Source organism: Beta vulgaris, chromosome 2, assembly GCF_026745355.1.
Source record: "Beta vulgaris subsp. vulgaris cultivar EL10 chromosome 2, EL10.2, whole genome shotgun sequence".
NCBI classification, from domain to species: Eukaryota; Viridiplantae; Streptophyta; class Magnoliopsida; order Caryophyllales; family Amaranthaceae; genus Beta; species Beta vulgaris.
In genome coordinates, this window is record NC_079203.1 from 49,483,966 (window position 1) to 49,509,458 (window position 25,493).

General features: G+C 33.0%; 1 long non-coding RNA gene across 1 annotated transcript; it reads right to left on the reverse strand.

Annotated features, from left to right (window-relative positions):
• Window positions 1-2,885: 2,885 nt before the first annotated feature.
• Window positions 2,886-24,566, reverse strand: LOC104908287 (uncharacterized). Its single transcript, XR_792156.4, has 3 exons — window positions 24,112-24,566; window positions 4,683-4,745; window positions 2,886-3,358 (listed from the first exon to the last, which is right to left on the reverse strand). It is a non-coding gene; the product is annotated as an uncharacterized LOC104908287 (long non-coding RNA).
• Window positions 24,567-25,493: the final 927 nt, after the last annotated feature.

Below are 25,493 nucleotides of genomic sequence, written 5' to 3' on the forward strand. Positions count from 1 at the left end.
ACAGGAGTATTTTAGTAATTTTTCATAAGGGTATTTTTGTAATTTCACAAAAAGGTAATTTAGTAATTTTATATAAGGGTATTTTATTAATTTTTATCTTAGAGATTTACGTAATTTTGTACTAGGTATTTACGTAATTTTACACTAGGGGTATTTTTGTAATTTTACGAAAGAGTATTTTGGTAATTTTCACACTAGGGGTATTTTTGTAATTTTACATAAGGGTATTTTTGTAATTTTATACTAGGTTTTTTTTTGTAATTTTCACACTAGGGGTATATTTGTAATTTTACATAAGGGTATTTTTGTAATTTTATATAAGGGTACTTTAGTAATTTTATATAGGAATATTTTATTAATTTTAAATAGGGGTATTTAGTAATTTTATATAGGGGTATTTTAGTAATTTTATATATGGTTATTTACGTAATTTTACAATAGGGGTATTTACGTAATCTTACACTAGGGGTATTTTTGTAATTTTAACGCTAGGGATATTTTTGTAATTTTACATCAGGGTATTCTAGTAATTTTATACAGGGGTATTTTTTTAATTTTATATAAAGGTATTTTTGTAATTTTATATAGGGGTATTTTAGTAATTTTATATATGGGTATTTTTGTAATTTTACACTAGTGATAGTTTTGTAATTTTACGAAAGGACATTTTTGTAATTTTCACGCTAGGGATATTTTTGTAATTTTACATAAGGGTATTTTTGTAATTTTATATAAGGATATTTTAGTAATTTTAGATAGGGGTATTTTAGTAATTTTATATAGGGGTATTTAGTAATTTTATATAGGGGTATTTTAGTAATTTTATATTTGGTTATTTACGTAATTTTACAATAGGGGTATTTACGTAATCTTATACTAGGGGTATTTTTGTAATTTTAACGCTAGGGATATTTTTGTAATTTTACATAAGGGTATTTTTGTAATTTTATACAGGGGTATTTTTGTAATTTTATATAAGGGTATTTTTGTAATTTTATATAAGGGTATTTTTGTAATTTATAGGAGTATTTTAGTAATTTTATATATGGGTAGTTTTGTAATTTTACACTAGGGGTAGTTTTGTAATTTTACAAAAGGGTATTTTTGTAATTTTCACGCTAGGGATATTTTTGTAATTTTACATAACGGTATTTTTGTAATTTTATATAAGGGTATTTTAGTAATTTTAGATAGGGGTATTTTAGTAATTTCATATAGGGGTATTTAGTAATTTTATATAGGGGTATTTTAGTAATTTTATATATGGTTATTTACGTAATTTTACAATATGGGTATTTACGTAATCTTACAGTAGGGGTATTTTTGTAATTTTAACGCTAGTGATATTTTTGTGTAATTTTACAGAAGGGTATTTTTGTAATTTTATCTAGGGGTATTTTTGTAATTTTATATAAGGGTATTTTTGTAATTTTATATAAGGGTATTTTTGTAATTTTATATAGGAGTATTTTAGTAATTTTATATATGGGTAGTTTTGTAATTTTACACTAGGGGGTAGTTTTGTAATTTTACAAAAGGGTATTTTTGTAATTTTCACGCTAGGGATATTTTTGTAATTCTCACGCTATGGATATTTTTGTAATTATACATAAGGGTATTTTAGTAATTTTATATAGGGGGGTATTTTTGTAATTTCATATTGGGGTATTTTTGTAATTTTATACGAGGGGGTATTTTCGTAATTTTATATAGAGATATTTTAGTAATTTTATATATGGGTATTTACGTAATTTTACATTAGGGGTATTTACGTAATCCTACATTAGGGGTATTTTTGTAATTTAATATAAGGGTATTTTTGTAATTTAATATAAGGGTATTTTTGTAATTTTATATAGGGGTATTTTAGTAATTATATATATGGTTATTTACGTAGTTTTACAGTAGGGGTATTTACGTAATTCTACATTAGGGGTATTTTTGTAATTTTATAAAAGGGTATTTTTGTAATTTTAAATAAAGGTATTTTTACAGGGGTATTTTTGTAATTTTATATAAGGGTACTTTTGTAATTTTATATAGTGGGTATTTTTGTAATTTTTTATATGGGTATTTTTGTAATTTATATGGGTATTTACGTAATTTTACACCAGGGGTATTTACGTAATCTTATACTAGGGGTTTTTTTATAATTTTACAAAAGGGTAATTTTTAAATTTTATATAGGGCTATTTATGTAATTTTAATATAGGGGTATTTTTGTAGTTTTCACACTAGGGTACTTTTGTAATTTTACATAAGGTATTTACGTAATTTTACACTAAGGGTATTTTAGTAATTCTATACAAGGTTATTTTTGTAATTTTATATATGGATATTTACGTAATTTCACATTAGGGGTATTTACGTAATCTTATACTAGGATTATTTTTGTAATTTACAAAAGGGCATTTTTTAAATTTTATATAAAGTATATTTACGTAATTTAACATATGGGTATTTTTGTAATTTTCACACTAGAGGTATTTTTGTAATTTTATAGTTAGCGTATTTTTGTAATTTTATTTTTGTAATTTTATAATAAGAGATAGTTTGGGTATTTTTGTAATTTTATACTAGGAATATTTACGTAATTTTACAAAAGAATGCATATTTTACAGGGGTATTTTAGTAATTTTATGTTTGAGTATTTACGTAGTATTTTTGTAACTTTACAGTAAGAGTATTTTTGTAATTTTATATAAGAGTATTTTCGTAAATAGCCCTAGTCTATAATTACATAAATACCCCTATTTGTAGAACTGCTTCCAAATGTATTGAAAAAAGCGTAAAAATTGACTCTATGATATATTGATATATGACTCATTTGACCTCAATCGTCCAGTCCATCCTCGAGCAAATATAGAGTAGCCACAGATAGAAGATTAACAATTAACATTTCCCTCATATTACTGCTATGCTTGCAATTACAAATCGAGATCACTTATCTTGTACCTAAAAACAAATAGCAGTTTTTCTTGCTATCAATCACAAAATATAAAAAAAAAAAAAAATCAAAATCTTGAATGTAGTTTCCTAATTAATACAGATTCCTTAAACAATAAAAAAAGAAATATAATTAGTAAAATCTAGTTATCTTCAAAGAAGCCAAAAACTTCATCCAGGTTGAATAAAACTCAATGCTACATTGTACATACACTACAAGTCTATAACATATAGGTTAATATCCTTAAACTGGACTAAAACGTAAAACTGAAAGGCTTCCCATTATATACAGCTGTAGCAACATCAAACTTAGCTTCAATTAACTCACTCCGTTATATATCACAAACTCTCAATTATTCCATTGTTCATCAATACACCTGTGTTAAGTGTTAACTCCACCCTTCTAGCTTTCCTGTCGAACACAGACATGTAACCCAGATGAATATAAATAACTCCATAGTCCATACAGATATTACCATGAATTGCGAGTAACATAGACCAAAACCGTACCTCTCAGACCACTAAATACTAGGAAAAACACCACCATAAAGGCTGGTTCATAAATTTGAATTCCCCACAAAAATAGACAGTGATCACTTTATCCACACTTACCTTCAAAAGAGCACTTAGCATACCTTTTAACACATATACACATCTTAAAGAATGAGCAACAACTCGACAAACTATCTCAAGCATTATATCAGTCCAAGTTCCATGATAACAAAATGGGAGAAAGATAAGGTTCAAGTGATATTGTCTTGGAGCTAATGACTCGATCAGATCAGATATGGAGCGTACGACTCTCAGTTAGATCATCAAATATTTTTCACAACCGTCTTGAAAACATACACAAAACTCAGCATCCTCCAATACCTCAAAAATTAAAACATCACATGGTACCTTCCTTTGATTAATTTTCAACTTGTTTAGTAAAAATGAGTTTATGCCACCAAGATTTTTTCCATATTTGTAAACATGGTTTAGTATGAAAAAAACACCCACCCTCCCATTTTTCATCGGATCCCAATTTTTGTTCCAAACTCTAATATTAACATTGTATTGGGATGTTCAGATCGAGTGATATTGCCATGTATTCTTTGGACAGTAATATCTAATAAATATTCATCCATATCATCAAACTAAAATCAAAGAAGATATCCCGTAAAAAAATTTTGCAAGCTGGCAGCAACACTACGCTGCGGCAACAAATTGTGACAACACCATGGAACATATTGTACTTTTTAATGGAAAGTTTGGTTAACAATGGCAGGTTAATGATAAAGACGATGACAATGAGAAGAGAAAGAACAAGAGTGACAAAAGTAGGAATAAGATACTTGATTAAGAGTGGAAGGAATTACAAGACAAGTCAAGGAATTCAGTAGGCTAAGATCTCTCCGAATTACTCTAAATTACTGAATACCTATTGTCCCTACCTCCTTTATTTTATAGAGATTTCATTCACTCACACTTCCCTTAGGTCAGTTATGCCACCTCATGATCTTGCTAATAGAATATGATATTCTCCTAACATTCTCTAGATATTCTCTGACCCTTAGGTGATCCCCCCCCCCCAGTTGCACCGCTTTTTTTCACACTTGGCATATGTAAACATAATATGAGGCCTCAATTGATTTGCTACACAGCGCCTGCAGATAACGCTTGCAGTGCCAGTAAATTACAGGCAAGTGGATAGAAGTGGGATATTTGAACAGCAAGATGCAAAGAATACTTACTCTGCCAGCAGACTACGAACACAGTACAAATGTTGCTAGATACTTTTAGCAACCCTCAGCGTCCTGCCATGTGGCGATCCCAAGTAAAAGAAGATACAGTTAAACAGAAGATGATCAAGAATAGTTATCATATTTAGCTAAAATAACAAACAAAAATAAAGTTGGAAGAGAAAAAAGGACAAAGAGTTAGATTAAAACGACAAACAATTACATTCACGGGTTCAAGAGAAAAAAGAAGCATAAAGTTTCTTTTAAAACATCCAAAAAAGAAAATCTGATACCAATTCAGTGACAAATAAGTAAGTATTGTAGTCTTCAATGTAAATACTAATATAAAGAATCGGAAATAATTGCAAGTAAAAATAGTGCACGTATAATTTCATCGAAACAATACTCTCTTTCACTCACTCGCATCACACGAAACCACAATTTTGGGGTGCTCGCATACCCACTATTAGAACATATTCTAAATACAATTTTCCACCTCAAACTATCATTAAAAATAACATCCCTGGTCATTCAGATCACAAATCCAATACGCAAGAATGACAATTAAATCCAAATAATCATTTTCCACATTAAAGTTAGCATGCCCATAAAATGTTGTTGCACTAATCTCACATTTCACTGATTCAAAAATGTTCTTACACTAATCTCACATTTGCTGTCAGCAATTGCCCATAGAAACACCTAACACAAACTCTATATGATGAAATTTTTTGAATAATAGCACCATTTCACTTGCTCCATAATACAAGATCCCAATGTCGATCGGAAGTAGAGAAGACTAGAGAGAAAATCACATTGCATGACCATACTCTTTCAAGGGAGGCTTTCCGTTCATTCCACACTTACTTCATCACATTTGGCATAGACCCACAAGAAATTCAGCATCCTATAAACCAGTCGAGTGAGGTAAACTACAACAAGCATCATATCTGGCCAAACCTAAACCTTATACATCACATGGTACCTAACTAAGATTAATTTTCAGATTTGAGTATCAAATATAGTACAACCAAATAAGTAGTCAGCAAGAATATTTTCAGCTTAGTACAATGAAAAATATACGCTTACCATTCGACTTGTATATTTCAATCTTCGTTCCCATCTCCAATGTTATTTCATCTAGGCAACTCTCTCTCACACCATCATACTAGTTAGATTTTCCCTAAACACAATAAAACATAACAATGACGATTAAATCTAATTCCCATTTTTCCCAATAAAGACATCATACCAAAGCAACACCATGTCTCACAAATCTCATTCATGATACCAACCATAAGAAATCGCAAAACTTCAAAACAAATCACTTCCTAACATTTCGTAACATGACTACAATAAACCCTGAAAACATTACCCGACTTATCTAACTTACGGGGACCACCTTCCTTATTGCGAGCGCCCCCCAATCACTGGAACGGGATGTGTCTAATTACCTATCTCTTGACTGGAAATGGGAGCAAGAAAGGATCTTAAAGTGTCTAGGGTTAGTCCGACATGGTCTCTTAATCAACCATAGATCAATTTCCTTTTCATTTCGGAGTATCTAATACACCCATAATTCTGAGCTCTATGTTCCTCTTACCAAGAGACATGTCATCCCCTTTGGATTGAATACGATGACCTTGACACATCACATGATAAACACGTTACCAAAAATGCCTTAAACATACACCTATTTTTCAATAAGTGGTATATAATTAATTCAAAGCCTTTTCCCCTTATTTTTCAAGAAACTGAAACTAGGTGGACAGAGCTCAATTTCACTAGTTACATAATTGTTTTCCGCACTAATTTCACATTAGTAATCAGCAATATGCCTATATAAACATCCAACACAGGCTATATGACTAAAAGCTTGAATAATAGCATCATTTCACTTGCTTCATAATAACAGATCCCAAAGTCAGATATGATGCACAGAATAATAGCATCATTTCACTTCCAGCATGAACTTTGCACTGTCAAACAAAGCTTATCCATTCAACAGTCAGTCGCTCAGATCAAACTCGGCATCTTATTAACCGCCCTAAGTAAGCTAGTCTACAGCAAACGTTCAGATCCTCACACGCCTCAAATATTCACACATCCCACGTCCCATCCCATGGTACCTACCTAACTTCACACATCCTATAGCTTCGCATTTATAAGTTATACCATCAAAAATATTTACAATATAATAGATTGTAACTTAGTGCAATTAAAATACACACCCTCCCAATTTCTATCTCGCTTTAATCTTCGTTCCAATCTCTAATGTTAAGCATTGTATTGGAAATTGGAACGCATTGAGTAATATTTTTCATTTTTTCCTTGAATCATGTAACCCAATACAATGCACATATAATATGATCTAACTAAGACTCACATTCACTCACTTCATCGTACAAGACACCAAGGTTATTAACATGATCACCATGCCCATTGTTCTTCTACGCAACACTATATTCCAGCCTCAAACTATATAAGAATATCCCTGGTCAATTGGATCACAAATCACCAAAGCATCAATGACAATTATTTCCAAATACACTCAAGTTACCATTCCAATTTTCCTCACTGAAGTTAATTGTCAAGAAATTTCTAGTAAATAGGTCTCACAATCTCATTCACGAGAGCAGCCACAAAACTTCTTAAAAAATTTGATGCAACATATTTGCAATGAACCCTAGAAATCCACATATACCTTGAAAGGAGCACCATTGTGGACAGATCACATGATATACTCATTAGCTAAATAGCCTTGAACTTTATAGCACCTTATGACCCTATATACTACATATTATTTCAAATCATTTCCTCATATTTCGTCAAATCTGTGGGGGCCAAGGGCCCAACGCAATTCCGAATTTCGCAATTAATGTCAACTCCACTATGACATTTGTTGTCAACTATTTGCCTATATAAACATCTGACCCAAAACTTGCTTTATTCTTGATCCATAAAATAGCATTAAAAAAATTTAAGATATAAGAAAAGCCTCTCGAACTGAAATATTTACAAAGATGGCCACATAATGCACCGACATATCAATTTCCAATCTTTAAAACCCAGTGCCCCGATATATCAATTTAGACAACCCTCCATATTCATAAAACCGGGTATCCCAAATTTATAACCAATATAAGAGTAGGAGATCACTCTAAAATCATTTTGCCACCGCTAGAGCCTCAATCGAATGAGATATAAATTGTGCGACACTGAGTTAAATCATCGAATATATTACAACCAACTAGAGTGACCACATAATGACAGCTTAGAACAATAACATCAATTCAGTGGCTCGACACAAAATAGGAAGGACTATACATAAACAAAACTATAGCCACTGCAGGCATTGCAACACACAAATTCTCCACAGACGCACGATATGTACAAAACTCATCATCCAAGAAACCTCAGTAAGTGTTGGGATAAACACAAAACATTAGATTGATGGGACCAAGAGAGAAAAGATCAAAAAAAAAAGAAGTGTAGTTTCTTTTAGAATATCTAAAAAGGAAAATTCTGATACCAATTTTGGGAAGGAACACAAAGTATTATGATTGAAATAGAGAATAACTGCAAGTAATTTCCTAAATCAGGTAGCACATAGAATCTCTTTCACTCATTTCATCCCATCTGAAACCATAATTATTTGGATCTCGTCATAACTACTATTTTCCAGCCTTGATTATCATTAATAACCTCCATAATCAACCATAACAACTCCAATATCCAAATTCCCATTTTTCCCAATAATTTTAGCAAGTCAACAAGTCTCACAAATCTAAATACATGATACAAATCATAATAGATCATAAAACTCGACAACCGATTGATCCCCAGATACTAAAAATGTGTACCATAAACCTTGAGAGCATAACTCAACTCATTAATTTACATTTGTTGTCAGCTATATGCCTATACAAACATTTAACAGCTAAGGCTATATAATTAAAGCTTCAACAGCTCTTTCAAAGGAAGTTATATGTCCATTCAACAGCTCACAGTAGATCACATTCGCCAAAGCCCCACAAGAATAAACAAAGTTCAACATCGTATAAACAGCACTCCGAGAGCTAGACGATAACAAGCATTCACATACAGCCCTACTAAGAATTCATGCATCTCGTGGTAACTACCTAAGGCATGGATTGTTTTTCTAACTTTCAAGTATAATTATTCAGTTTATCGCACCATAACTTAGTAAGACAAAAGAATAATAAAACCATCCTCACACTTTCTATCTCTTGTGATCCTTAGTTCCAGTCTCAAATGTCTTTCACTCACTTCACATTAAAAAACCCATTGTAACAATATAAACAGATTTCTCATAAATAAGTCAGACAGATCCCATTCACGATACCAAGCATAATACATCAAAAATTCAAAACCCATCACACCCCAAATAGTAAAGCTCTTTACAGTGAACCCTGAAGCATTACTCCACTAACACCTTGATAGGAGCACCTTCTTTGACCATCACCTAAGACAGCCATCCCCAAACTTCCTATCTCTTCAAATTCTTTGATCCAGTCTAAGTCTCAAATGTCAACATCACATGTAATTTCCCAAAACAAGAGCATCTAAAATTTCATCTAAACAATACTCTCTTTCACTCGTTTCATCATTAAAAAAACCATTGTTCACAATATAAATGTCTTTCATCTCAAATGTCTTTCACTCACTTCACATTAAAAAAACCATTGTAACAATATAAACAGATTTCTCATGAATAAGTCAGACAAATCCCATTCACTATACTAAGCATAATACAAAAAAAATTCAACAACCCATCACACCCCAAATAGTAAAGCTCTTTACAATGAACCCTGAAGCATTACTCCACTGACACCTTAATAGGAGCACCTTCTTTGACACATAGCTAAACAGCCATCCTCAAACTTCCTATCTCTTCAAACTCTTTGATCCAGTCTAAGTCTCAAATGTTAACATCACATGTAATTTCCCAAAACAAGAGCATCTAAACAATACTCTCTTTGACTCATTTCATCATTAAAAAAAAACCATTGTTCACATTATAAACAAATCTCTCATGAGTGAGTCACACAAATCTCATTCACGACACCAAGCATGGTAAATCCAAAATTCAACATACCATCACATCCCAGATAGTAAAGCCCTTTACAATACACCCTGAAATATTACACCACTAATACCGTGATAGGAGCATCTTCTTTGACACATCACATGATATACACATCACCTAAACAACCTCAAGTTTAAGCCACCATTTTTTCCCAAAGTAGTATACAAAGCGTTTCTGTTATTTTCACCCATGACTTATCACTAACAATATCCCTGATCGATCAAAAAACCAATATGTAATGACAATTAAATTGAATTTACCATTTTTTCCAAATAATTTTAGCTTGACAAAATTTCTCCCATAGATAAGACACAACTCTTATTCACAAAACTCAATAGAATAAGTCCCAAAGCTCGACATCCCATAGTTTCCTAAATGTTAAACATGTACAAAATATAACCCAAAAACAGTACGCTACTTATGCCTTGATAGTAGCACCCGCATTGCGACATCACAATAGCCTCAAAACCTTGGCTCGCTTGTTTTCTTACCTCGAGTGGTACAAGAAAAATCCAAAAGTATTGTGACTCGAGTGCTAGAAACAGAGGGAGGACACAACTTGATTCCACTAATTCGTAAATTTAGCAAGTACTAATTTCCCAAATGTTGTCATCAATATTCCCACAATACACGATCCTAAAATAGACAAGAAGCAGATGAGACTAAACGAAAACAAACAATTACTTCAGGCACTTTAGGGATGACCATAGTGCTTCAAGGGAATCTGTCCATCAATTCAACGCTCACATCAAAGTCAAATTCACTGACAACCCACGTGAATAAACAAAACTCGGCATCCTACAAACCGCCTGAAATTGAGCTCGACTACAACAAGCACTCACATCTGCTCACATATGAAAATTATACATCACATGGTAACTAACTACGGCTGTAATTATTTTTGAGCTTAAAAATAAGTGTAGTATAGCAAAAGAAAAGAGTTGCGCTTTATTATAACATAACTTAGTACAATAAAAAAAAATTGTAACATGTTTACAACAAGCCCTGAAAACATTAATCCACCTATACCTTGATGTGAGCATTCCTTGACACATCGCATGATATAGACATCACCAAAAACGCCTTAATCCTTATGTCACTTATTTTAACCCAAGTAGTAAACAATTAATTTTGCAAAGCCTTTCCCCTCGCTTCGCTAGAATCAAAAACTAGGAGGACACAACTCATTTCCACTAATTTCAAACATTGTTCCTCTATACTAATTCACAGTTGTCGTCAACAAGCAATAAGCCCATATAAACATCCACAAAAAGGCTATATGATGAACATCTTCAATATTATCATCATTTCACTTGTTTTATAATACCAATTCCCAAAGTCTGATATGATAGCAGAGATTAATAGTGCACCACTTCACTTCCAGCAAGATCATTACTCCCTAAACGTAAGCTTTCTATCCATTTAACGCTCACATCAAATCAAATTCCCACATATCCAAAAGAATATACAAAACTCAACATCTAGTCTATGGCAAGCATTCAGATCCTGACACGCCTCAAAAATTCACATCCCATGGTACCTACCTAAGGCTTTGATTATTTATCAGCTTTAAAGTTGAGACTAGCATCGCAAAAGTAAGTTAAGTCAGCAAGAATATTCACAGGTTACCCTCCCAATTTCTATTTCGCTTTAATCTTTGTTGGAATCTCTATTGTGAGCATTGTATTAGGACGGACAATCTATTCCTTCGATAATTTTATTTCAAACAAAATATTCTATACCCGTAAATTAAAGATATAGAAGATAAAATATAATAAATAATATAAAAACAACTATTACATGTACCATTAGAAAAGGGAAGCGGAAGACAAAAAGGGAAGACATAATGTTGTGATGCACACCAAAAAAACAATTTTATGGGGAAAGAAAGAAAGAACAAGTTTATCTTAAACTATAATGTTTCTTTAAAACAATCGGAAAAGAAAATTTTACCCTAATTTAAGACAACTGCATCAACCTTCATTATCGTTAGTTAAATACCATCAAGTAATTCCCCACATCAGGTGCGCGTATAGTTTCAACTAAATAAGACTCACTTTCACTCACTTCATCGTTCAGACACCAAAGTTATTGGATGACCACCATGCCCACTGTTCTACTTTACTCCACACTATATTCCAGCCTCAAACTATATCATTAATAATATATGTGGTCAATGGATCACAAATCCACCAAAACAACAATGACAATTATATCCAAATACACTCAAAGACACCATTTCCATTTTCCTCACTAAAGTTACATGTCAACAGATTTCTCATAACTAGATTTCACAATCTCATTCGCGACAGCAGACACAAAACCTTGCTCCACAAAAAAATTATAACATATTTACATTGAACCTTAGAAATCCACATTTACCTTGAAAGGAGCATCACCTCGATGGATCACATGATATGCACATCAGCTAGAAAGCCTCGAACTTCATAAGCTTATGACCCTGTGGAAGTAAACGAGTCCCTCATATTTCGCCAAATCCGTGAAGGACAAGGATATTCAGCTAACTTCACAATTGTTGTTAACTCTAATTTCACATTTGTTTTTAACTATTTGCCAACATAAACATCTGACATAAAATTTATTTTATCCTAATCCATTAAAAAATTTAAGATATAAGAAAAAGCCTATAGACCTTAAATATCTAAAAAGATAGCCACCTGAGGCATCAGCATACTCTATCACTATTCTTAGTTATCGGCACCATTTCCAATCTCCAAAACCCACTACACCTACACATTAATGTAGACAACCCTCCATATTCATAAAAATTGGGCATCCCAAATTTATAACTAAGATAAGAGTATAAGGTCACTCCAATTCGTTTTCCTAGAGATAGAGACATAAACAAAGGAGATGTAGATTGCCCGACTGGGTTAGATCATCAAATAAATTCACAACCAACTAGAATGACTAAATGATGACAGCTTGTTACAATAGCATAGATTCACTAGCTTCATAAAAAATTATTCCAAAGTCCATATGAAGTAGCGACGATTATATACAAACAAAACTATCACCTCCTACAGCAAGCATTGCCATACACAATTCTCCAAAGATGCAAGAAACACAAAGCTCACATTGTACGAACCTTAGTAAATGTTGGGATAAATACCTATATAAGACATTGATTTTTTTTCCAATTTTACGTACAATCATAGATTCATAGTTAAGCAAATAAAAGTTGACAGCGATAAACTTTCAGTTTATTACAGCATGATTAACTAAGATAAAAGGGAAAAAAAGGTCACCCTCACACTTCCTATCTCTTCAGATTCTTTGTTCTAGTACCAAATGTTACCATTATTAAAATACCTACATGTAACTTCCCAAAACAAATGTATAATTTCATTTAAACAGTACTCTCTTTCACTCACTCTATCAGTAAAGAAACCAATGTTAACAATATAAACAAATCTCTCATGAATAAGTCAGACGAATCTCATTCACGATACCAAGCATAATACATTGAAAATTCAATAACCATTACACCGCAAATAGTAAAGGTGTTTACAATAAACCCTGAAACATTACCACTAACACCTTGATAGGAGCACCTTCTTTGACAAGTAATAGATATACACATCATTTTAAACAGCCATCCTCACACTTTCTAGCACTTCTGATTCTTTGTTCCAGTCTCAAATGCTAACATTATTATAATACATACAAAAAAAATTCCTAAAACAAGACCATGTATTATTTTATTTAAACGATACTCTCACACTTTCTAGCTCTTCTGATTCTTAGTTCCAGCCTCAAATGCTAACATTATTAAGATGCCTACAAGTAATTTCCTAAAACAAGACGATGTATAATTTTATTTGAACAATACTCTCTTTCACTTACTTCATCATTAAAGAAACCATTCTTCACATTATAACAGATCTCTCATGAGTAAGTCACACAAATCTCATTCACGACACCAAGTATAATAAATCAACAATTCAACAAACCATCACAACCCTTTACAATAAACCCTGAAACATTACTCCACTAATACCGTAATAGGAGCACCTTCTTTGACACATCGCATGATAAACACATCACCTAAACAGCCTCAAACTTTAAGCCACCAGTTTTTTTTCCAAGTGGTATACGAAGCGTTTCCTGTTACTTTCCGACTTGACTTATCAATAATCAAAAAACCAATACGTAACAATGACAATTTAATTGAAAACACCATTTTTTTCCAAATAATTTTAGCTCGACAAAATATCTCTCATGGAAAAAGACACAAATCTTTTTCATAAAACTCAACAGAATAAGTCACAAAGCTCGACAACCCATCATTTCCGAAATGCTAAGCATGTTAGAATAAACCCAAAAAACAGTACTCTACTTATACCTTGATAGTAGTACACTCATTGCGAATCACAAGATATACACATCGCAAAAATAGTCCCAAAACCTTGTCTCGTCTGTTATTTTACACCAAGTGGTACACCATTAATCCGAAAGCATTTCCACTCAATTGCTAGAAACCGAGGAGAGACACAACTCGATTCCACTAATTCTTAAATTCTGTAAGTAATGATTTCTCAAATGTCATCAGCAATATGCCAAAAATACATGATCCTAAAATAAACAGGAAGCACATGAGACTAAACAGAAATAAACAATTACTTCAGCCACTTTAGGCATGACCATAGAGCTTCAAGGGAATCTTTCCGTCAATTCAACGCTCACATCAAGTCACATTCGCTAAAAACCCACATGAATATACTAAAAACCTGGAATTGAGCTCGACTACAACAAGCACTCACATCTGCTCACACCTGAAAATTATACATCACATGGTAACTAACCACAACTCTTTATTATTTTTGAGCTTAAAAAAAAAGTATAGTATAGCAAAAAAAAAAAAGATTTGCGGTTTAGTATAACATAACTTAGTGCAATAAGGGAAAAAAAAACCCATCCACCCACTATCTCTCTATCTCCTGAATCTATATTCCAATATCTGTTGTTACTAAGAAAACCTGCAAGGAATTTCCCATGTTAGGTGCATGAATAATTTCATCTAAACAACTCTCTTTCGCTCTCACTTCATCATAAAAAAATCATTGTCATTGGGTGCTCCCTTACACAATAACACTTTTGGCCTCAACATCATTTTCCAGCCTCGTCCAATAAATTAGCACTGCTTGTCATCAGATCACAAATCAATACACAACATACGACTATACAATCCAATTTTCCATTTCTCCCCAATTGTCAACAAAACTCTCATGTATAAGTCACACGAATCTCATCCACGATACCAACCATGGTCATCAGATGATCACCAGCCCACAACTGTTCTTTGTTCTCAACCCAATACTCCAACCTCATATTATCATTAATAATATGGTCAATCAGTTTCCAAGTCCAGAACAAAAAATGACAATTTAATCCAGATATACTTTTAGTCACAATTTCGATTTTCATCAATAAAGTTAGAAAACCCCAACATATCTCCCATTGAAATGTCTCACAACTTTCATTCACGATACAACCATAATAAATCACAAAACTCAACAACCCATCACTTCCTAAAAAGTTTTTGACATGTTTACAATAAACCCTAAAAACATTAATCCACCTATACCTTGATGGGAGCATTACTTGACACATCACATGAAATAGACATTACATAAACGCCTTAATCCTTATGTCACCTATTTTTACCAAAGTACTCAACAATTAACTCAAAGTCTTTCCCCTTAATTCGCTAGAATCAGAAACTAGCTGAACACAACTCATTTCCACTAATTCCAAAGATTGTTCTCTTCACTAATTCACAGTTCTCATCAGCAAGTAATAGGCCCATATAAACATCCAACAACAAGGCTATATGATGAAATAGCTTCAATACTAGCATCATTTCAATTGTTTCATAATACCATTTCCCAAAATCTGATATGATGCAGAGAATAATAGCATCACTTCACTTCCAGCAAGACTTTACTGCCTCAACTGAAGCTCTTTATCCATTCAATGCTCACATCAAATCAAATTCTCACATATCCAAAAAAATATACAAACCTCGTCATCTTACAAACCACCCTAAGTAAGCTATTCAACAACAGGCATTCACACATCCTCACACGCCTCAAAAATTCACATCCCATGATACCTACCTAAGGCTTTGATTATCAATCGGCTTTAAATTTAAGACTAACATCGCAAAAGTAAGTTAAGTCACCAAGAATATTCACAGTTTACCACCCAATTTCTATTTTGTTTTAATTTTTGTTGCAATCTCTAATGTTAGCATTGTATTGGGACGTACAATCTATTCCTTCAATATTTTTATTTCAAATAAAAATCTTTCTGTATCCTTAATGTTAGATATAGAAGATAAAATATAACAAACAAATAAATATAAAAACAACTAATACATGTATTTTTAGAAAAAGGAGAACAGAAGACAAAAAAGGGAAGACAATATTTTGCGACGAGCAACAAAAAAACAGTTTTCTAGGGAAAGAAAGAGCGAGTTTATCTTAAAGTGTAATGTTTTCTTTAAAACAACCAAAAAAGAAAGTTTGACCCTAATTTAAGACAACTTTGACCTTCATTATTGTTAATTGAACACCAAGTAGTTCCCAGATCATGTGCGCGTATAATTTAATCTAAATAAGACTCAACTTCACTCACTTCATCGTTCACGACACCAAGGTTATTGGATGGTCACCATGCCCACTGTTCTTCTTCTACTCAACACTATATACCAGCTTGAGCTATATCATTAATCTGGTCAATCGGATCACAAATCCACCAAAGCAACAATGACAATTAAATCCTAATACACTCACAGACACCATTTCCAATTTCCTCACTAGAATTAGCTTGTCAACAGATTTCTCTTAAAAAAATTCCACAATCTCATTCGTTACAGCAGACGCAAAACACAACACCACCTCCCTCCTGAAAAAAATTGTAACATATTTACAGTGAACCTTAGAAATTCACATTTACCTTGGTAGGAGCATCATCGTGGACAGATCAAATGATACACACATCAGCTAAAAAGCCTCAAATTTCATAAGCTTATGACCCTATTTCGCCGAATCCAAATCATTTCTTCATATTTCGCCAAATCCGTGAGGGACAAGGACACAACTCAATTCAACTAATATCACAATTGTTGTCAACTCTAATTTCACATTTGTTGTCAACTATTTGCCAATAGAAACATCTGAAATAAAATTTGCTTTATCCTAATCCTTTAAACAATGTTAAAAAATTTAAGATTAAAAAGCCTATAGAACTTATATATTTACAAAGATAACCACATGAGGAATCAGCATACTGTCCCGCTATTATTTATTTATCAGCACAATTTCCAGTCTCCAAAACCCACTACACCTATATATCAATTTAGACAACCCTTCATATTCGTTAAAACTGGGAATCCCAAATTTATAACCAAGATAAGAGTACAAGGTCACTCCAATTCGTTTGACTAGAGATAGAGACACAAACAAATAAGATATAGATTGCCCCGACACTCAGTTAGATCATCATATATATTCACAACCAACTAGAATGACCGCATGATGATAGCTTGGTACAATAGCATAGATTCACTGGCTTTGTAATAAATTATTCCAAAGTCAATACGAAGTACGAAGGACTATGAATAAACAAAGGTATCTCTTCGGCCACTGCAAGCATTGCCATACACAATTCTCTAAAGACGCACGAAATATTCAAAGCTCACATTGTACGAACCTCAGTAAGTGTTGGGAAAAAAACAAAACATTAAGTTTATGTGACCCATAGAAAAGATTAAAAAAGACGAAGTGCATAATTTCTATTAAAACATGCAAAAAGGAAAATCTTGATGCCAATTTTGGGAAGGAACAATAAGTATTATTATTTAAGTAGAGAACTACTGCAAGTAATTTCCCAAATCAGGTTGCGCGTAGAATTTTCAATTGAGCAAGACTCTCTTTCACTCATCCATCCTATCAGAAACCATAATTATTTAGTGCTCGTCATACCCACTATTAGACTTCAAAATGAACACCATTTTCCAGAATCACTTATCATTTATAACTTCCCTAGTCATCAGATAACACTTCCAATTGAAATAAGATAATCAAATCGAAATTCCCATTTCTCCAAATAATGTTACCTTGTAAACAGAGTTCTCATGAACAAGTCTCACATATCTCATTCACGATACAAACCATAATAAATCATAGAACTTAACAACCAATTGGTCCTCGATACTAAACATGTTTACCATAAACTCCGGGAACATAACTCAACTTATAATTAATCCAATGCACCTTCTTGACACATCACCTAAATAACCTCAAACGTTATGTCACTTGTTTTTTATCCCAAGTAATTCCCCGGATGAGGTGCGTGTATAGTAATTCCCCATTATTGTTAACTGAATACCATCAAGTAATTCCCCAGATGAGGTGCGTGTATTGTTTATTCTAAATAAGACTCACTTTCACTCACATAATCGTACACGACAACAAGGTTACTGGATGATCACCATGCCCACTATTCTTCTTCTGCTCAACACTATATTCCAGCCTCAAACTATATCATAGATAATATCCCTAGTCAATCGGATCCCAAATCCACCATAGCAACGATGACATTTATATCCAAACACACTCAAGTCACCTTTCCGATTTTCCTCACTAAAGTTGGCTAGAACAGATTTCTCATAAATAGGTTTCACAAACTCATTCACGATAGCAGCCACAAAACTCAATAACAACTCACTCCTCAAAAAAAAATTGTAACATATTTATGGTGAACCTTGGAAATCTACAAATGTTGATAGGAGCATCATCCTGGACAGATCACACGATATATACATCAGCTAGATAAGCTCGAAACTCATAAGCTTATGACCCTATCTATTATGTGACCAATTCAAATCATTTCCTCATATTTCGCCAATCGTAGGGGGCAAGGACACAACTCAATTCAGCTAATTTCACAATAAATAGTAACTATAGCACACAATCCCAAAGTCAATAGGAAGCACAGAAGACTAAACCAAAATAAACAATAACTCCCACCCCTTTAGGCAAACCGAACTCTTTCAAGCGAACAGCTCACGGTAAATCACACTCGCCAAAGACCCACAAGAATATACAAAGTTCAGCATAGTATAAACAACCCTCGGTGAGCTAGACGATAACAGGCATTCACATACACCCCTACTAAGAATTCATACATCTCATGGTACCTACCTAACGCATTGATTATTTTTCTAACTTTAAGTATAATCATAGTTAAGCAAATATAAGTTGACAGCGATCCTAAAGTCAATAGGAAGCAGACAAGACTAAACCAAAATAAACAATAACACCGACCCCTCTAGGAAAAACCAAACTCTTTCAAGGGAAGTTGTTTGTGCTTCGGCAGCTCACAGTAAATCACATTCGCCAAAGACCCACAAGAATATACAAAGTTCAGCATAGTATAAACAACCCTATGTGAGCTAGACGATAACAAGCATTCACATATACCCCTACTAAGAATTCATGCATCTTGTGGTACCTACCTAAGGCGTTGATTGTTTTTCTAACTTTCATAGTTAAGCAAATATAAGTTGACAGCGATAAAGTTTCAGTTTATTACAACATGATTAGCTAAGATAGAAGAAAAAAAAAAAAAAAGGTCACCCTCACACTTTCTATCTCTTCAGATTCTTTGTTCTAGTCCCAAATGTTACCATCATTAGAATACCTACATGTTATTTCCCAAAACAAGAGCAAGTATAATTTCATCTGAACAATACTCTCTTTCACTCACTTCATCATTAAAGAATCAATTGTTAACATTATAAACAGATCTCTCATGAATAAGTCAGACAAATATCATTCACGATACCAAGCATAATACACAAAAAATTCAACAACCCCTCACACCGCAAATAGTAAAGCTCTTTACAATAAACCCTTAAACATTGCTCCACTAATACCTTGCTAGGAGCACCTTCTTTGGCACATCATATGATATAAACAGCACCTAAAACAAACATCCTCACACTTTCTAGCTCTTCTGATTCTTTATTCCAGTCTCAAATACTAAGATTATTAAGATACCTACATGTAATTTCCCAAAACAAGACCATGTATAATTTCATCTAAACAATTCTCTCTTTCAATCACTTCATCATTAAAGAAACCATTAATCACATTATAAACTGATCTCTCATGAGTAAGTCCCACAGATCTCATTCACGACACCAAACATAATTAATAAAAAATTCAATAAACCATCACACCTAGATAGTAAAGCTCTTTACAAAAAACCCAGAAAAATTATTCCACTGACACCGTGATCCGAGCACCTTCTTTGACACTACATGATATGAAACTCACCTAAGCAGTATCGAACTTAACCATCAATTTTTTCCCAACTGGTATACAAAGTGTTTCCTGTTATTTTCAGCCTTGACTCATCACTAATAAGATCCCTCGTCAATAAGATCAAAAACCATTACGTAACATGACAATTTAATTGAAATCACCATTTTTCCCAAATAATTTTAGCTTGACAAATCTCTCTCATGGAAAAGACACAAATCTTATTCACACAACTCAACAGAATATATCACAAAACTCCACAGCCCATAGTTTCCAAAATGCTACACATGTTCAGAATAAACCCCAAAAACATCAGTGTACTTATACCTTTACAGTAGCCCCCTCATTGCGAAATAACAAGATATACACATCCCAAAAATAGCCTCAAAACCTTGTCTCGCCTGTTTTATTACCCCAAGTGGTACACCACTAATTCAAAAACATTTCCACTCGATTGCTAGAAATCGAGGATATCATATATGTTACAAGTATTAATTTCCCAAATGTTGTGAGCAAAATGCCATATTACACGATCCTAATATAGAAAGAAGCACACGAGCCTACATAGAAATAAACAATTACTTCAACCACTTTAGGCATGACCATAGTGTTTCACGGGAATCTTTCCATCAATTTAACGCTCATATCAAGTCAAATTTACTGAAAACCCACATGATATGCAAAACTCGGATCCAATAAGCCACCGTAACCCAGCTCCACTACAACAAGCACTCACATCTGCTCAACACCTGAAAATTATACATCACATGGTAACTAGCTACGACTCTAATTATTTTTTAGCTTAAAAATAAGTCTAGTATAGGAAAAAAATAAAGAGTTGTGATTTATTTAACATAACTTATTACAATAACAAAAATATACCCACCCACCCACTATCTCTTCCTCTCCTGAATCTTTGCTCCAATCTCCAATGTTACTAAGAAAACCTACGAGGAATTTCCCATGAAAGGTTCGTGTATAAATTCATCTAAACAAGTCTCTCTCTCACTCACTTCATCATAAAAGAAATCATTATTATTGGGGCTCCCTTACACAATAACACTTTTTGGTGATTTTCCAGCCTCCTCCTATTAAATAGCATTGATTGTCATCAATACAAATCATACGCAACAATGACATCGATCCAATTTATTATTTCTCCCCAATTGTCAACAAAACTGTCATGAATAAGTCACACGAATCTCATTCACAATACCGACCATGGTCATTGGATGATCACCAGCCCATGCCACAACTGTTCTTTGTTCTCAACACAATATTCCGACCTCATGTTACGTACCATTAAGAAATCCTTGGTCAATCAGTTTCTAAGACCAGAACGCAACAATGACAATTAAATCCAAATATACTTTTAGTCACAATTTACGATTTCCATCAATTAAGTTAGAACCCGACATATCTCCCATTGAATGTCTCACAACTTCCATTCACGCACAACCATGATAAATCACAATACTCAACAACCCATCATTTCTATAATTTTTTTAACATGTTTACAATAAACCCCGAAAAATTAATCCACTTATACCTTAATGGGAGCATTCCTTGACACATCACATGATATAGACATTACATAAACGCCTTAATCCTTATGTCACCTATTTTTACCAAAGTAAAAACAATTAATTCAAAGCTTTTCCCCTCACTTCGTTAGAATCAGAAACTATTGGACACAACTCATTTCACTAATTTCAAAAATTGTTCTATGCAGTAATTCACAATTGTCAACACAAGTAATACTCCTATAAACATCAACAACAAGGCCATATGATATAAAAGCTTCAATACTAGGATCATTTCAATTGTTTCATGATACCAATTCCCAAAGTCTGATATGATGCAGATAATAATAACATCACTTCACTTCGAGCAAGACTTTACTCCCTCAACAGAAGCTTTTTATCTATTCAACGCTCACGTCAAATCAACTTTCCACATATCCAAAAGGAATATACAAACCTCAGCATCTTATGAACCACCATAAGCAAGCTAGTATACAGGAGGCATTCAGATCCTCACACGCCTCAAAAATCACATCCCATGCTACCTACCTAAGGTTTGATTATAATCACTTTAAACTTAGCATCGCAAAAAGTGTAATGTTTCTTTAAAACAACGAAAAATAAATTTGAGCCTAGTTTAAGACAACATTCACCTTCATTATCGTTAAATGAATAGCATCAAGTAATTCCCCAGATGAGGTGCGTGTATTGTTTATTCTAAATAATACTCACTTTCACTCACATAATCGTACACGACACCAAGGTTACTGGATGATCACCATGCCCACTATTCTTCTTGTGCTCAACACTATATTCCAGCCTCAAACTATATCATAAATAATATCCCTAGTCAATCGGATCCCAAATCCACCATAGCAACGATGACACTTATATCCATTACTCAAGTCACCTTTCCGATTTTCCTCACTAAAGTTGGCTAGTCAACAGATTTCTCATAAATAGGTTTCACAAACTCATTCATGACAGCAGCCACAAACTCAACAACACCTCACTCCTCAAAAAAATTGTAACATATTTTATAGTGCACCTTGGAAATCTACAAACCTGGATAGGAGCATCATCCTCGACAAATCACATGATATACACATCAGTTAGATAACCTTGAACCTCATAAGCTTATGACCCTATTTAGTATGTGACTAATTCAAATCATTTCCTCATATTTTGTCAAATCCGTAGGGGGCAAGTACACAATTCAATTCAGCTAATTTCATAATTGTCAACTCTGATTTCACATTTGTTGTCAACTATTTGCCCATATAGACATCTGACAAAAAGCTTGCTTTATCTTGATCCATTAACGAGCATAACAAAAATCTAAGATAGAAAAGGCCTATGAAATTGAACAATAGCATCCAAAGTAGGGAGGACTACACAAAAACAAAACTATCTCACTACATGCGTTGTCATACACAATTCTCAACAAGATGCACAAATATACAAAATTCAGTATCCTACGAACCTCACTAAGTGTTAAGTAAACACAAAACATTAGGCTGACCAAGAGAGAAAATATGAAAAAAAGAAATGTATAGTTTCTTTTAGAACATCCAAAAAAGAATATTTTGATACCAATATAAGAAAGGGACAGTGAGTATTTATTATAGTCAATGTGAATACTAATATTAACATAGAGAACAGCTATCATTTAGCTTCCCAAATCAGGGTCTCTTTTCACTCCCTTCATCCTATTAGAGATCATAGTTAAAATAATGGAAATAGAGATAGCTATTACCAGAAGCCAGTAATTCTAATAAATCCTTGGTACATAATGGAAATAAAGACAGATCATACGATTACCAAAAACAAAGATTAAAATTAGTTATTACATGCAATTTAAAAAACAATATTAAACGAGAGAACAGTAAAAACAAAGAGTGTTGGGATAAACACAAAACATCAGGTAAATGAGATCAAGAGAGAAAAGATGGAAAAGAAGTGTGTGATCTTTGAAAACATCCAAAAAAAGGAAAAATTTGATACCCATTTATTAAAGGAACACTAAGTATTATTAACATCAATGTGAATACTAATATTAGAATAACTGCAAGTAATTTCCAAAATCAGGTTGCACGAAGAATTTCAATTAAACATGACACTCTTACTCGCTTCATCCTACCAAAAATCATAGTAATTTCCACTATTAAATTTTGAAATAAACACCATTTTCCCTCCTCGAATATCACTAATGACTTCCCTAGTCAATCAGATAACAATACTAATATGAAAGAACATAATCAGATCCAAATTCCCATTTTTTCCAATAACGTTACGTCGTCAATAAAGTTCTCATGAACAAGTCTCACAAATCTCATTCACAACAACAACAACCCTAATAAATCATAAAACTCGACCAACAATTGGTCCCTAAAAAAAACATGACTAAGAACAACCAAAAAGTGACGCTTTTATTACGCAATTCACAGAGAACGTACCTTACCTTCGCTTTGAACAACCTTCCCCTTAAAATCTCGTTCTTCACACTTCAATATCATGAATTATTGGGGAGAACTTGAAATGTTCAACGAAATTCATAAAATACCTAAATCTCTACAATATTCTATCTTGAAAAGGTGATAAATCAAAATTCCGAAATCGATTACCACTCATTTGAATTATACGAATTCAATTACGGAATGTGGAACCCTAGAAATCGAATTCTAGAATTTCACATTCCATCCTAAATTCAGAATGGTTGGAAAAGGAGCGAAATTTTGATTTGTCGCCGAATACATTCTAAAGCATGAATTTAAGGAGAAAATGAATGGGGGATTTTTCATTAGGTTTCAGCAAAATCGCAGAGAGCAAATTCTTGATGAAGGGTGATTTAGATTTATGAGTTATGAGTTATGAGTATGAGGCGGTGGTTTAAGTTGTGAGTTGTTTGTGACAGTCTGTGTAACGCGGTTATTAAGAGCGTCTACTCTACAACGGTCACTTTTTGTATCTTGAGGAGGAAGGTTATTAACTTTTATTATTAAACGCGGTTAGCCAATTTTTTTTATCATTACCTAATTTACTCTTAGGTGACAAGTTAGTTTTAGTAATTGAGCTCTCTCTAATTCCTTGGACTACTTTGTTTAATTCCTAGTTTTTAGGTTCAAGTTATACGGGCCTGCTCTATTCGATATAAAACAACTGAATTGAACTGAATTGAATTTAACTGATTGCAACTGAACTAAAATTAAACTGAAGTGATTGCAACTGAACTAAATTGAACTGAACTGAAAATAAGTTGGGGAGAACAAGCCCTACCTCTCGTACTTAAAATTTTTTTTATTTATCAAAACTCCCTCCTTTTCAAATTATGAGACATCTAAACCACTTTTACACATATTAATAATTTAGTTAGCTTTAGCTAGATTTACATAGGTAATAAGAATTGGCATTAGATATTCCATTGGTAATACAAAGGTGATAGGTGAAATGCCTTATAATTTGGACAAAGGGAGTATTTTACTTTTTAATATTATACCAGATATTATTACTTGAATTAGCGGTTAAGTCAAAACTTGAAATCATGAGATCAAATATTATATAAAATATTTTATTAATTTTTATGTTATTGTGGATTATATAGAGTACAACATTCAAAGGGAATATTCCAACTTTCTAGGTGAAGGAAAGGGATCACCGCCAATTTACAAAATGTTTTACATAAAATAGAATTCAAGTATAACTTAAGATATGAATTAACATGAACAACACAAACAAAATAAGGTTACAATCAATAAAATATCAAGTAGGTGAGTACCATTAACTATTCATATTGTACTTACGCCTTGTATCCATACTTCATTATTATTAACCAAGGAAT